The sequence below is a fragment of the Ischnura elegans genome, chromosome 11 (genome assembly GCF_921293095.1).
Source record: "Ischnura elegans chromosome 11, ioIscEleg1.1, whole genome shotgun sequence".
Lineage (NCBI taxonomy): Eukaryota > Metazoa > Arthropoda > Insecta > Odonata > Coenagrionidae > Ischnura > Ischnura elegans.
The window spans coordinates 18,977,439-18,994,682 of record NC_060256.1 but is presented as its reverse complement, the minus strand read 5'-3'; the positions used below and the strand labels follow the sequence as shown (position 1 = coordinate 18,994,682).

The 17,244-nt window shown below is 37.9% G+C and overlaps 1 protein-coding gene across 1 annotated transcript in view; it reads right to left on the bottom strand.

Moving 5' to 3' along the window:
- The window catches only part of LOC124168342 (bcl-2-related ovarian killer protein-like), a 138,949-nt gene extending 121,728 nt beyond the window's left edge, over positions 1–17,221 (bottom strand). Inside the window, exon 1 of the mRNA XM_046546529.1 lies at positions 17,065–17,221. The gene's annotated coding sequence lies outside the window, so the exon portion shown is untranslated. The remainder of the gene's footprint in view (positions 1–17,064) is intronic.
- Positions 17,222–17,244: the final 23 nt, after the last annotated feature.

Below are 17,244 nucleotides of genomic sequence, written 5' to 3'. Positions count from 1 at the left end.
TCGGGCTTGTCAATTTTCCCTGGAGTGTCGAGGTATCGAGAGTCGAGTTTTCATGGTTCTAATGTTGATCATATGACTCTTCTAAAATGATTAAAAAACTTTAAAACTCACTATTTATAAAATTTCCCGGGGCAAGACCCCAGTATGACCCCCCCAATATTTTTATTAGTCGGCAGCCCTGCCAATTGACTTGTAAATTTGTTAAGGTCGAGAATGTGTCAAAAAACATTTAAGTGACCTAGCGCCAATTGACACTTCTATCCTGGCTATCACCCCTCCACGAGGGTGGAAATGTTTCTTCTCAGATTAATCCCGGAATCATTTCCAAGAGGACCAAATTTTAAGCAGAAAATGTAGTGTGAAGTTTTATTTGCATCATCACTCCTTTTTAGGCTATTCAAGATTGTGAACATTGAACTGTCTGAACCCCACAAAAACAGTTTTTAGACGGTTTTTCACGAATAACTAAAACGCAACGGTTTTTCTAAAAAATGTAATTAATAAAGCTATTGCTTAAAAAACGAAGGGATTGTTTATTTTTTGCGGAACGACCTAACTGGAAAACAAAGCGAGTTATGTTGGGTGGAAGGGAACATTTATTTAATTGAATGAGAATCAATATATTCCACGTAAATAACGAAAAAGAGAGACTTTTCCGATATAACGACCAAGTATGAATTGTTAAGTACAGACTAGAGAATCTTCTGTACATTCTTCTGGGTGTGAACTATTGGCTCGATGATCGTCCTGTAACATGATTGCGAGTCTTAACGATCGGTTTTTCTGCTGACCTCTCGCAATCCTTACGTAGCCGTTCTCCAGGTTATGCAAGAGGAATCGTCTAAGAAGGCGGTAACCTTTTTTCAGAAATGACTACGTGTTGGTCGGCTGCGGTTCTGAATACATCTGATTTCGTTCTTGCAGTCTCTTGACCTGCTGCCAGTGAGTCATGCGCCCGTGTTTGCCTTGGAGACCGTAGTTGAGCGAGAGTAAACACCCACTGACCGCTTGCCGGGCGATTATCTGGAGTTCGCGGACTGTATGGGATCGTCTCGAGGTTAGCTCAATCTCTACATTTGCTGCGAAGATAGGTAACATATATTAAATTTCGACGCGATGATTAACAAGCGTTGACAACTAGGAAGGGTAAAATTATATGTGTCTAGCCGCGGCGTTCTACTTTTGGAAAGAATATTTTACCGAAGTTGTGAATCGACGACCACCAGGATGGAGGCACTCTACTTAATTCTACGGTAAACTGAACGAATGTCATCGCAGAATTTGGTAAAAAGAATCGTCGCAGATAGGCTCAAATATTTTTTCAGCGATTGAAGAGTAATAAATCATTCTTCCGCTAGCGTATTGACACTTAGACTTGATTACCCATTAGAGGATTTTTTCTCAATTCGATTGACTTTTTGTCAGTGTTGAACCAAATAACGCAGGAGCCACTACGACTCATTATTGCACGATGTGCGCAATGATTTTTAACCACAGAAAAAAGAAAACTGGTACCTCATACCTGAAGCGGCACTTGGAATTAGCATGCAAGAAGTCGGGAGGCGAAGAAACTCGACTTACTGCATGCAAGCAATTTTACTAACAAACCACCCAAGTATAACATAACTGAACGTTTAATAGATTCCATCCCGCGTTCAAAGCAGGTCTTAATGAAATATTACTGTAACTAGTCCGCTTTAATTAACCGGCAACCAAAGCATTAATACAAAGCCAACCTAAAAAAGTTTAATCAGTTTGCGGCTGAATTTTATCATAATGCGGTGGTTCATAGGCTGATTTAGGGGAGGGGCACAGGAGTACGTGCCCCCCCCCCCCACCAGACGCTTAAAAGATAGACAAGATTTCTAATACGCTTATCATTACGTTCGTTTTGTATAGCATATTACGGAACCTCTACCATTTAATTTCATATTAAATAAATACAAAATTTCGTAACGTAATTTTTATATGTAGTTTTTAAAATCTAAAATATAAGGAGACCGTTTGCCTGTCAGACCCTTGTGCCCCCCCCACTCCCAAAAAAATCCTGGATCCGCCCTTACAGTGGTACGGAATAAAATATTGGGCCCTTATTACCTTGAAACACATTATTTTCTGCGAGCTCATGGTAAAATGCTTGCTTTGGTGCGGAAGGCAAATAGATTGAATTTCCTATATCCCAAGCCAATTGAAAAGGTCTTCCAAATGCGCTGAAATAAAACAATCGTGGTTAAAATATAACTAAGTAACGTCACAATAATATTTTAAGGTCAGTTAGCAATTAAATGCTGGATTTAACGTCAAAATATGATTTTTGAATAAAAATAGTGCCACAGTTGGCTGAAAATTTGTCGTTTAGAATTAATTGTTAAAATACCTGACACGGGGAAAAAATAGAATACGAGCCACATAAATTTGCGTAAATCGGCTCAGAAATCAAAAATAAAAATATTTATAAATGTGACGGCTCTGTAAATTCTAGAAAATGTAGTCTATCATTTGAGGAAACTCCTTGCAGCTGAAAATGTAAGTGTTGAAATGCGGCGTTACGGAACAATGGTGAAGATATATTGTGGATGGATAGACACATGGATAGACTGTGTGAGTTATGCGCATGTACTAACAGTAAGAAGTTTGGGTGAAAAGAGAAGTCTACTGGAAACCTTACGCAGGACTTGATAATTTAAAAACATCATGAGACACGATGTAGCACTGAAAATTCTCGCCGGAGAACAAGTGGAAGAGAAGAATGGCAGAGGTAATGAGATGTATGAACCGGAGATAGATATTATATTTAAGAATCAGGTGGTACTTTCGCGTAGAATATCCTGATTAAGTTTTTTTGTTAATAATACAATTAATACTAAATGTATTTTTGTTTGCACAACTAGTTTTTGACTGAACAACAAATTGTAATCTTCCATGTATTCATAAGTGGCCAGCATCACTGTCCCAGTCTACCAGCATTTTTTTACCTAGCATTTTTTTACAATTGTATTTCATTTTCAGATAGCCCAAAACAAGCAACAACTGAAAGGGATTCTTAAATTATCCATTTCTGATCTCTGCATTCTCTTCGGGTTTTCACCGCGTCCGTTGGATTTTGGCGACGAAAACCCTAAGAGAATGCAGAGATCATCTGATCAACGCCGCGAAAATCTTCGAACCAACATTATCCATTTCTATTTTGAATTTAAAAAAGCTTGTAATTCTAATTGTACGGATAAATAAATTTATTATTATTACTAAGCAGAAGAATTGTAGGCGAAGGCGATATGAGATTAGCCGATTGGATAATTGAGTCGAGGGCAACGTCAAACCAATTTCAAGATTGATAACTGATGATGATGAACATGGTGGAGGTAGTCTTTACTTATTGTTAGCAGAATACCTACTGCCTAGTATGTAGATGCAAAATACAATCATCACCACGCATTTCGATAAGACGACCCCCAGCGCAGGCCTAGCCCACGAGGCCGCGAACTGGGCGCACAGGAACACCGAAGGAAACGACATTAGGCAAATTGGCCCTTCAAAAGCGTGACCCTGTCGTAATAGCGACGTGAGAGGAATACGCAGGTTCCGCCTGTGCGCGAGTGAGCTAGCTGCTCACTGCTGGCTGGGAGCATCGATCCAAGCGACGTTCGCCTAAACCCCAGGAGCCCCTGATAAGCTTCGGGAGAAAGTTTAGACGCACCGTCAAATATTTCCCCGTCTCCGCGGAACCTTTCATTGCCCACTCAACCACACACACATCTGTTTTTAACTCCCAGAATGATACAGTGATAGTAATAATAATTAACTCATTTATTGCTGTAGGAGTTTTAACTCCTTTGGAACATAGAAATTGTTAAAGTGGTGAGCAGTACAATTAACATAGTAAACTGGAATTAACATAGTAAAACTGGAAAAGAATAATTTCTTTTTCTAACAGAAAAACGAACATTAAACATACTAGATAATATGTACTAGATACAAGAAATAAATAACACAACCTCAAAAAAGGAAATTTAGCTTAACAAATGAAACAAGAACTAGATTACTACTCCTAACATAACAATATTAGTACACGGGCCAATGTGTACACCACAGCCAAATTACAAATCAAAGTTGAGAAAGAAGAGCGAGTTTTTCCCGGGTAATGGCTTGAATAAATTCTTTTCGGTATGCCAACCAGATTAGCATCTGCGTGCTGTAGGCCGAAGTTTTGTTGGTGGACTTTCCCAAGATCTTCAGAGCTGATGTTGCCAATGGGAGTAGTTTTCCGGCGTCATCAGGCCTGAAGATGTTGGGAAAGGCTCCCAACGAAACGTCGGCCAACAAAATCCAGACCCTAACCCGGTGAGAAACTTGAGAAGAATTAATTCTAGATGCGAAAGGTTATCCTGTAACAAAACGCTTTCGGGATTATCATATAACTACATCTACATGCTCCCCCATGAGCTTCCTCAATAGACCCGTGGCGGGGATGATAGAACACCAGACGATACCAAAAATATTAAATTCGCGTATTAAGTTCCGCTACGCATTAATTAAAGGCCATTGTCCTTAATTAAAGCCATTGCCTTAAGGCCAAGGCCTTATTCATTGTTCGGGGGGAAAACAAATTACCATACGCATCCGTTCAGCATTATATCTCCCTTTATTTATCGTTTCTGCCACAGCAGGATATAAAGTGAGGTTCTAATATTAAGTTCTCCCTGCAGCCCTCAACGATATATTTTCTTAATTTCTCAAAAAATCTAAGCCGAGCTCACAGGCTCGCAGTGTCTTGCGGCTCCCAGCCTACTTAATTCGTTTAATCAAATGGAAATCTTAAATCACAAATTATCTCCAAGCTAATTTTCCGGAAAGCTTAATTCTAATATCACACAACCCGTTGCAATGTAAACCGACTATCGGCAACCCGCCTAATGAATAACTAAAATAATTGATAGGACACTGATGAGCTAGTTGCACCACAATTTTCCTTGTTCTCTCATATCTAGATAATAAATTAACTTTACTAACCCATTTTCATAGTTTTTACCAACGTTTTAACAAAAAAAGAAACCGATTTCATGTGTGCTCGAGAAAAGCATTAAGATTGATGACAACAAAAGCGGAGAGAGAGTCACTTCATTTCAACACAATTTCAGCATTTTTTACATTAAAATCTTTGATATAAAGAAAATAAGCCGCAAAAACATAATTTTAGCAGGAAAGTTTTCTGAAATGCGAGAAAAACAGAAAAAGGGTTACCCAAAAACATTACAGGAAAATAGACGGCATCAGAGGAAAGTATCCACGACACTAAAAAAAATCAAATAGCCAGTATTCGACCTTGTAGCCAGTACCTTACCAGTGTCAACGAGAGGTATGACATATTGACCAATTCTTAGACAAGGCTACAGTTACCCTGCGCCATCAGATATGTTCACAGGGAGATCGATCGATCGAAAATAATTCCGCATGAACCAGCAAATAGATCCTTATACTAAGCTTTCCTTAACTTACACCTTGCAATTCAAGAATCAACCTTCATTTTCAATTATGCTTACATAGAAGCACAAATAACTGCCTCGTATTAGCAAGCACAAGAGGACAAAAATAATGACATAAACGGTTCGAGTTTAGGATAGGAGAGTCTTAAAGAGCAGATGAGAGATAAACACGACTAGCAATTTGTACAAGATAATAACTTAGAATCACAGAGCACGAGGCGATCTTCGAAAAGAACTTAAATCCTTTTTTGTCAAAAATGACCACATGCACAACGTAAAACAGAGATCCTAAAATACGAACGTCAAAACGTTCTCATTCCTAAACAAGACTATTATCGAATGTCACCAGTTACGTGGAGCATTTAATTTTGCCCTTACATTGAAACATAGAAGCATTAAAAAATAAATACGACGAATGGACACATTTATGATGATCAATGAAATGTTAACGAAGATTCCAATGATTTCAATACCTATTAATAAGTATACGTTTCATGCTGTATTTATTAATTTTCTCGGAATACAACCTTACGGTGCTACCTGAGAACATTCAATTGGCACAGTATTTTCTAAATGAATAAAATATGTATTATTAAGAATAAAGTACAAAATATGCAATGAAATGCTTACATGGAAGCACAATAACTACATTGCATTAGTAAGGCAAAAGAAAACAAAAAGCATGACTTAGATGGTTTGAGTCTAGGATAGGGGAATCTACAGAGCATACGGAAGAGACGAAATAATATGTATTAGAAAGAAGAAATTTGAAAAACTTTATACCAGTGTACCAGCGCAATCACGTTCAAATTTCAGCTGTCAGGCGCGGCTTGTAGATGGTCGATAACTACGTTTCACTCACCCCATCGCCACAGATTCAATACCCTTCGCCACACCCAAAAATCTTTTCCCACGGGTGGTCTTTGCCAGAGCCCGCGGTGCAGACTCCCAGAAGAACGCAAGAAAAACTTGGGAGAGGAGATTCCTAAAAAACTTAGTTCACTCCGATCTCTTTGTTCACGCAACAGAAAGCGGCTTTCGACTCAATCTCCTTACACCGGCAAAGAAACCAAATACCTTCGCAACTTATTTTATTCCCGGCCCAGGCAGATGAACTTTACCAATAACCATCCGCACAAACTCATCCTCCCCCTTCTGATGTGAAAAAATCACACTACCACTCACTGTGCCCTCAAAATAAAGGGTAATTTCAGATACTAGGAATATATTTCTGACGGCCATGTCGCATGGGAAGTTTGATGCACCACTTTGCTCGTCATGTGAAAAAAACATGTGTTTTCCGTCAAAAAATACACAAAGAGGTACAAAATTCAGCTACATATCAAATATAGCAAAAATAACCTTAAATATTTTTAAGATGGTAAACGTAATAAGTGAATAAAGATAAATAACTAGGAACGACAACATACTCCTACCGCAAAACTTTCTACCCGTCATTTTGACGGATCTTGATCCTCTGAGGTAGTGGGGGTTATAAGTCACATTTGTAAATGTACAAAAGTTCCATTGTAATCCTACGCATAAAAATCATCGCTATAAATAATTGAAAGTGAGGAAAAATGGAGTAAGGCACTGTGCATACTGTAGGAATTATAGCCTAGTAATTACTGGCTAATGGTCCTGTCAGAGCTAACCTGAGTACTTCGCAAATGGAATAGGAAGAGACATACAAAGAGACGAAAATCGATCACTTCAAAAAAGATACACCCTGAAAAAATAAGGGTTGGCGGGTTTCAGAGAAAGAGAATATACTGTGTTTGAAAAAAAAAACTAAAATGTATGACCTACCTTTAGTATTCAACCTAAATGAATTACTGGAAATATTGAAAATTGAGGATGGAACAAATAGAAACGAATCATAAACAGCTATTCACATTTATAAAGTAAAACTGCAAGTAAAAGAGGAAAACATCGTGAAATTACTGCAAATCAGTAGTGATAAGCATACCCTCAACAAAGTAATTGGTGTTAAAGATTAATCTGGCGTGGTTGTAATCGACAATTATTTTAATAAAAAAAGTATGTACAGGGAACACACCCACTGTGCAATTCGAATAACTCAAAATTTTGAACCATGAAATAACTACAGGTATGGTTAAAAACAGGCAAATTGTTAAAATACCCACAGTATTTAATGAATTTCTCGAAAGCATAAAGTAAATAATTCTATTAGGTAAAATAAAATGTAGATTAAAAGAATATCTTAACATAATGTAAGCATTCTTCAAAGATAAAGTAATACTTTGTAAAGAAAATTTATGCTATCTTATAATTGCTATATAATTTAACGTATCGATGGCTAAGTTCTAAGAACACCTATCTCAAATTCGGCCGGTTTGAGACAGGTATCTTAAACAAAGTGTAATAACATTAAAAAAGTAAAATACAAGCAAAAAACAACTCTTTATTTGCAAAAAATGCTTCTTTTTCAGTTTTAAGAACTTTTGATTTTTAATTTCAGTCTACAATCAAAAATATGAATTGGTTTTTTTTGCTCTCCTGAAAATTTGCTGTTTTTGGAGATACGTGTTGTTAGAACTTAGCCATCGATATGTATGTTTTTGCACAAATGTCCATGTGTTTCTAAATTCCAGTATTATAAGTATGTAGATTCCCTAATGTCTCCAGCCATATAGAATTTAACGGCAATTCTGACGAAACCTGCCCACAAACCAATGAGGTTTGGCACGATCGAATTCATTCACGTTATTCTTGCTGTGATTATAAGAAAAATGTCTTTCTTGTATGCATACGATATATGACTTCTCAGTATTCTTTATTCTGCTTCATGAATGTAGTGTATACATTCTCTAACTATATTTCGATGAAGACCAACATTTAATGCATATTTGACAAGTTGACGACTAAATAAAGTATAAAAATATAAATCGCAAAGAAACCTCCACGATTTGCTAAGAATAAACTGAACTGAAACTGAACAAGAAAGGGACCACCAAGATAACGTCAAGCTAAAATATATAATTCGTTCGGAATATTCATAACAAATAATCACCCCATTTCCCGTATACAAAAGAATACCAGATTACATCAATCGAGATAGCAACCGTTTCCGCGCGACCAACTCCAGCGAGTAAATGTAAATATTATAGAGTCAAAATATATATCCTTAGATATGATAATGTGTGTTAATTATTTTTAATACCTGTAACCTAAGGAGTAAAGTGAATTACATCTTTTTAGTAATAGCTTTCCAGGAAAATAACCAAAGGGTCAGCTACAAGAACATCAGGGGTCAGGTTTAAGAGCATCGAGAATTTTTAGGGTCAGGAATACAAGCATTTCAAGCCCATTTTGTAAAAAGTAAAAATAATATATTTTTTTAAATTTAAACTTTCAACAAAAACGCAGTCTTAAAGAAGAAGTATCGAACCAATTATGTACTAATTTTAAAATGAATTAAAAATTAATTGAAATTCATCCTGTAGGGATATACATGCAAGGAAAATACCTTAATGGGTCAGGCATTGGTGCATTTACCTTACGAGAATAACTGTAAATACTATGACCTACGATACACTTTCACTTAGCACACCATTTCTACGCAATATCCAACGATCATAAAATATAAAAAAATTCTGTAAAAGTGCTGTGAACTCCAAGAAAAAACATAATATCAAATACGGTTACATTGAGGCACATTATCTGCATTGCATAAAGTGTAACCCCAAAATAAACTTATTGCAGTATACCGGCGGTGTCATTTTTAAATTTTCACTATCACACGCAACTTGAGAGACGAAAACGTCGATCGTCCATGAGGTCTTGCGCACTCCATCGCCACTGTCATTCGTAAAAAGGCAACATTACGAATATAACTCTTGCATTCATTACCGATAGCTTTATGAATGAAGACTTGAGCAGTGGTTATTCCTAATCACCGAAAGAAATAAAATCACGACGTAAAAATCTATGCAAGAGCTAGCAAAAGTGATACAGGGATTATTCAAGCTCAATGTCACAGTAAACATAAATGTAATTGACAATTCAGCTTCGTTCAAAGGATTAGGAACGATGAAAAAATATATATGCACTGAAAAAAAAACATGCTTTTAGAGGATTGAAGGCCATTCAAGACGTTAAGAAAACTAAATTATCAAGTTCAGTCTGCAAACATTTCCTCTCGTGGCACTGTAACGCTGTCAGCCACGATGACCATAATTCTCGGGAATTATACACTCCAAAGTAATATAGCGTTCTCATTTCCACGCGCCTATCTTGCGAGACAAGATTACACTGCAAAGGAGTCCGAGGGGGCTATTGCCTTTATATATCCCACTCACAGCCAAGTTGAAGCATTTAGATGGAGAGGTTCGAAAGAGCGATTCCAGATTACGACATTTCCGCTACCCCCATTCGACGCTGCGTGTCATTCCGATGGACCGTAAATTCGCGCGGTGGATTATTGCCTCCAGTAAACATTATTATTAAATAGAGCTGCTCGCGGAAAGCAGCTGCCGACAACTGCCGTCTTGAGGAGGCATTTTGAGAGCCTAAAGAAAATACTCTCTCCGCGAATATCCTCCCGTCGATGAGACAAAAGGGCGAAGCTGCAATGAGACCGGTAAAAAGAACGTCAAAGACTTCCGCTTGGAAGTTGTAAATTTTCAAGGGACGCCCTTGCGCAAACAATTGAACGGCCGACAGAAGAAAACTCGCCAGCGAAAGTTTCTTCCGTTGCCTCCTTCGAGATGTACAGGACGGAAAAGCTCTCACAATGGTATTCTTATTTCACACCGAAAAGAAAAAAGTTACGTTAAGATATCGTACTATCTACTTAGCTCAATTCAGATACCATAGTTTTGAAATTGAAATGAGCGAACAATACATTGTTTGAGAGTCATTCCACTACACTCTTCTACGATGTCTCTTCACAAAAAGTCGACTTCATTTCAATAAAGTTTAGCATACATATCTTGACGCAAGACTCATTTTATGTGACAATTCAATTTGATAAAAAACACTTACGAACTCAGAGTAAGAATAAGCATTATTTAAGGTGGAATTTTAGGCGTTTATTATCAGAAAACGATAGCAATTTTGAAGTATATGCGAGAACTCGAAAATTCAGGTCGAGTGGTTGGTACTAGACTCGAATGATTCGAGTAGTATTACAAATGTCGAGTGGAGGCGAGTAGTTTCGGTTACATAGCTGTCGAGGCCAGCTTTTAAAGCCAATAAGTCGTTCTAATGCCTTGGCTTGGGAGTTTCCACTATTGTATACGTAGCCGTCAAGCACTTACAGTAACGAACGTGGGCGCCGAATATCTTTTCGCGGCCTACCGTCTTTCGACCCGGCGGCGTATTGATATAAAATATTACATGATTTATTTACGTACATAATATTTATTACAGTTGTAAAAATGCCTTTACTGAGGGCTCTCATGAGCAGTTTGGATGCATACATTAATTAAATTGACGACATATTGCTAGGGGTAAATTCATTTCAACGATGCTTATGGAACTGACACATTAATTTTACTTCAACACCTAATTGTGGTACAATTACCATCAACGTTCTTAATTATTTTTCCTTTTTTGATTAAGTTAATCATTCTGACTTGGAAATTCACATGAAGATTGAAAAAATTTAGAATATGTTGTAGAATGCATTGCTGTAATACCTAGTTCAGGAATTACCAGACTCGACTCGAGAATAAAAAGTACTAATCGCACATCCTTAATAATTTTCATTACTTCTTACAGAATTCTCACAGCAGACTTCGATAAACATAAAAAATATGAATATTCCCATGGCCTATATAATGGGAAACTTCAGCGTCATATGAAACATCAATGCATTATTGAATCCCAGGAAAAAAATAACCACACAAATGGCAAATAAGAAAACATCCCGATCGTCGCGTTTCTTTGAACGACGTGCAATATATTGGATTGGATATAACTACATTGTATGTAACGGTATATGAATTATCATTTCTAGATAACTAAGATGATAATTGCACAGAAATTTATGGCACTAACCAAAAATTAGTAGACCAAATGATGTTTAGGAGGAAAATTTACATAGGATCCGTACGTACACAAAAACAGGTATAGTCATTCCAAGGAGAAATTCGGATGTTCCGGCCTGTACGTTCGGCCTCCCTTGTACCTTTCACGGAAGAGAGTAGTGCACCCAACACATGCACGGACCAAATATTACCAACAAATCATTCCTCAAAGGATCTAACCGTCAGGGAACAAAATTCACACTTCAAAAGTTTTTTTACAGAAAAAGGGAGACAAAAACCCTCGTCACAGAACTATCCAGCTCGGGGATAGCAAAATACTGCCCTTGCTTTTGATTTTTTATACGATTTTTTTATTTTTCTATAAAATAATTACTTTGATTTAATTTTTTTCGACTTCGATAGTTTGTTTTTTACTGTTAAACGTTTTACCAATCGTCTTTATTACTTAATTTTAATACCTTGATTTCATTTTACACAGACTATGCATAATATAGAATTTTAAGTTCAAAAAGCACTGCCTATGAGTCCGATGACTCAGACAGACTCTTGCGCCCATGCTCAATGGCCTGCACTGATTCTGTTACTTTTTGGATGTCAATTGTATACGAACATGAACAAATTAAGGCTGAAGCACTTGGTCTCATGAGTAAATTTTTCATATGTTTAATAGAAATTCCTATCAAGTTTTCCGTAGATTGAGTATAACTCGTCTACTGATCAATTTGGATAATAAGAATTAATTTGATGAAAGTTATGTTTGGCATTAAGCATTAACATGAACAATGATTACTTCGCGTTATAAATTACAATTTAAGCTAACGTGCGTTTAAAAATGAAAAGTTCATTACTTCTTCGTCACCATAATCATTTAAGGCATAACTACAGCTCATTAAAGTTGAACCTCATACCGTGGACTATACTTGTATCTTAATTTATTGATTTCTGGACTCGGCTGATCATATGTATCCTTCTCATGTGTTAACCACAAGAGCAAGGTAGCGATCGATTAGGAAATTATGTTATATGAGAATGAGGGAGGCAGGACCAAAAATCCCAACACGTCCTTCGCGGCTGCCTCTCGCGATGATAACGGGTTTCGGGTAAGGAGAGGCCACGGTAGTTTTCCCGGCAGCCCGATTTGGGCCCAGTTACTCGAATGGAATGATTCAGACGAAAGCGCCGACGGCAACAGGAGGAAAAAGGAAACCGATTGAGCTAAGTGGTGAAAACCACTAAGCGATCCTTTCTTAAAACGATCCCGGGCCCGTAGGTGTTTTTACGACGATGAAACAGGGCCAGCACAATAAGGTCACAGACATTTTTGCAGGAATAGAGGGTTTGCGGCCAGCAAAAGTTCACCGCACTGCGTAACAAGCCTATTTCTACAGCCGAAATTAATAGGTTGACAACGGAAAACAATCAATGAAAAATATTAGCGGAATGAACAGTTTAGAACCAAATTCAAAATACTGGATGTGGTTAAACTACGAAGAGAGATCCTTGCTTATGGAAATCAAGAAAATGAACGTTAATGATCAGTTCATCGTTTAAAGTATTTAGTATTCCGTATTCAGTGAGTAAAACGAGACATGTTAGATTCAAATTTAAAACACTGGTTGTGGCTAAAATACAAAAATACTGTCTTGCTCACGGACGACACGAAAAAGGAAACTAATGATCAGTTCATCGTATACCAAATGAGCCTTTCGTACTTGCTATTGCGACATAAGCGTAGCATGCAGTGCTAATCCAATACTCATACCCGGAATGTGATGTCCTGGCCGTCTCGCAAACAACGCAAAACTTAAATCTTAGAAACCTCTACTTAAACTACCTACTTAAATATTAGAAAGAATTAAGGCCTATGAGGGCTGAACAGTGAGCAGTTAAGGCAAGTTTACAGAAAAAATAGCAATATATTATCCGTAAGGGACACTTAGCCTGCGATTCCGCCGAAGTTTCGGAATTCCTAAATATTATTCACCGCGAAAAACTAAAATCGTATGCCCTAAAGATAGATTCGGCAGATATACTTCTTTCCGAATCCTCTGTGAAGGTCAGACGTCTTAATGTAAAATCTCCCCGCCATCCAAACGGTATGTTTAGTGTTTGCACGACAACCGTACGAATTAATGTGTTGATGCATGAACGATTATGTCGAACCGGAACGGATCATGTACGCATGCATGAACCAAAATAGAAAATGTCATATATTCTGTTCATACGTTCGCGCGGCGTTCGGTAAACACGGTGAACTTATGCTTTCATTGTCGCGTTCAAACAATTATACATTAACTGGAACGCGATTATGCACCGTGTAACCAGGAATAAAGAGGATTTTAATATAAATCCTAGCTAACAAACTTACACCACAAATTTATTATACCGGCACATAATTTGGGTTTAGGAAGATTGATGTGTATGTTAATTCTGGTGATGGGTCGTTCACGATCGATCCGTTCAAAATAATTGAAACACCGAGTGAATCAAAAGATTTATGCCTTAATGAGAAAATAGGAGTCGATCACCAAGTTGGACTTCCGTTTGCGGCAAATCGAGCATTATGACTATAGGCTTAGGCAAAAGTGTCGGTAAAGCCTAGAAATAGACGATTGACTTTTAAATTCTTATTTAGTTGTATGAAATTCAATTTATGCACTCTTACCAAGCAGCCTTCCTCGGTTCAATTTAAGCACAAACAACTGCCATAAAAATATTTTTCTAATTGAACCCATGAATCCATTCTAGATTCTTCCTTTACCTCCACAGACCCTACTTTCTAATACCTTATAAAAAGAACGGTTACTATGTTAATTGGGATAATCAGCAATCAATCATTTCACTTATCGGAGTCCTTAGATTATTTACTAATGTATGAGTCTCTATCGATCACAGATTGAGTCGTTCTCCCTGATTGGTGAGTACTCGTACGATTATTTCCATTCAATTTCACCGGTAATCAAAAGACCGAAGTGATTGAATCAATCGATTGAACCACCCACGTGACTTGATTAATGAAGATCGAATCTGTGCAAAGAACGAAGTCGATACCTCCACTGCACAAACGCTCAACAATCGCCCACCGAATCAAATCCACTCATCTATGTAGCCCTTGTAGTACTAGATGAGCGGATTCTATTCGGTGGGCGATTGTTGAGCGCTTATGCAGTGAAGGTATCGAAGTGTATAAAATAGAGATGGGTGAAGTCGTTTGCACAGTTTATAATATTTAATCGTATGATAATTTGACACCCTACTTTCTCCTTCTCGCTATTTCTAGGAGCATTGTAATAAAATTCGCCACACTTAAAAAAAATACGAGTTTATACAGCCTCAGCACGCCTATTTACGACGGGAAATTCAGCTTGCACGTTCAAAACATCCAACTTTTCACACAAAAGAATTTTTTGTCAGTTTTGAGTATCCTGACCTTGAGCAGACTAATTCCCTCCAGCTTTCAACGATGACTGAGTGAGCTAAAGAAATGTCGACACACTGGAATCGAGGCCTTTGCAAAAGGAAGAGAAGCCTGACCTCTCGAAAAATTATGATACAAAGGAAACAATGAAAACCTCGACTGAGGTAAACATTAGTTGAGGAAGGTTTGAAGCTAACTTTTTTCAGTCGTCGGCACGAGGATATTAGGCACGAAACCATGATTCTTCAGCCGGCCACAGCGCTTAGAAGATACCGTTCGCTGTGAAAGCTGGGATGAAAACCAGTTTCGGCGAGCGATTTGTTGCTTTCTTTTCCACTCGGCTGTCGTGGCCCATTACGCGTCGTGAAAGAGCGATTATTAAAGAAGCGTCGGGAGGAGGGAAGGCAAGACAACAATGCGGAGAGATATCGGGTCTTCGATCGTTGTCAATCGACTCCCTTTTAAATGAGTTCACTGAAATAGCGTCGCCGACGAAAACAGGAAGGAGTTAAAAGGTAAAATAAGCAATAATTAATGGAGTTACCGAATTTTGTCTTACTGATGATCCGATCTCTCAAATTCATTACTATCCGATGGAATTCCTCGTAATTTCAATGACATTTTACAGTAAACATTGAGAATGATTGGATCGCTCTGCGCACTGCGGAAATTTTTTAAAATCGAAGAAAATGCGACCGAAGAGGACTATCAACATAAAATATCAACAAAAATCAAACTTCAACGAGATGGAATGGGGGAAATTTGTTTCTGCGTATTCCAGGAACTCAGAAAAAAATGGAAAATGAGGTCCTGCTATGTGAACTTCAAGACTGAAGAAGAAAGGTAGGTTGACAAGCGGTGGGCATATTGGAGTAAGTTTCGTCGAGGTAATACAAGTAACGAGTGGCAGAAAAGTAAAGAACATTTTATGCTGATGCTATCCAACAAAGATGCTCATCTCTACTGCTTCGCCTACGTATTCCCTTTGGGTCTGGCAACAACAGGATCACCGCAACATCTGAAAAGGAGTTCTAGCTAGCAGTATTCAAGTGAAAATAAATGATGGAAACGGAGAAAATAACCAGTCATACAAACTACACCGGGTACCATTACGGCACACGCCGTAAAACAGCAAGGCCGTTCGTACCCATAAAAACTTTTCTGGGGTGTTTAACTTACAAACTTACTAGTCTGAAGAGGACGCATTTTGGCGGGGGAGGGGGTACCCAGTGGGAAGGCGTAAGCTGACCGAATTTTGTGGGGGTTTTGAAACCCAAGACAAACCGTCCGCACGCTAAGACCTTGTAAAACAGTAATGCTGGCGGTATCATATTCCACGCATATTCAGATTCGGCCAAAAACCTTCAATCCACCATTCTAAAAAAATAATTCCATATTTGCACGTAAGTTGAATTATGCCTTGGAAGTATAAATTGTAAAGAGATTGCAATTCTTTTACAATAGCGCTTATTCGCACGTAAATGTCACCTTACGAGAAGCCCAAGAGAAATATTTTTTTTCCTGGTTGGACATAAAATTAATGAAATTGAAGGAAAGGCAGCAGTGAATACTGACAGTAGAAAGTGATGAGATGCGAAATTCTATCGAATGATTCGGCGAAGACCAAGGAAGATGATCATAGAAAAGCATGTTTAAATTTGAAGGGAATTAATAGGATGAAGCTAAAAAAAATATAACCATATATACAAAAAAGATCTCTCAAAGCTGGCAAGAAATGTGGCTGAATCAGCCGAAGAAAAAAAAGATACTGGTACAGAAAGTATTTCATTGCGCCCCACCGCGAAAAGAACAAGGACTAAAATTAACATCAGACGTGAGTAAAATGCGAAAAGCCTCAGCTGAATTCGGTGCCTTTCCAGATTACGAATTTCATTCAACTACCAGTACGAAGATGTAAAACCACCACTTTCTCCAAGAAATTCAGGGCTCGAGGTTACGGTCAAAAGGGTTTCCAGCCAATGGTCGAAATATCACCCACCCCCACCCAATACAAACATAGAAATATAAATCATGTCATAAAATAACAGCACACACACATAATACTTACGCGTGTAAGCAATCCAAATGCAGTAAATAGTCCGGAACAGGCAACAGGTGAATAAAAATATTAGCTAAAAGGTGCACATACCATCAGATATTCCACATCAGGAAACAAGGGCCTGGACCATCTCAGGCATGAGCACTAAATTCCAACTTTTCTCCGGCATTAGATAGCGAAGCACTGTTATGTTATTCCTTTATTGGATGGTTGAGTTCAACTTCATCCGCCACACGTAACCTTTGCCACGGCGCCAAACCGGCAACTGAC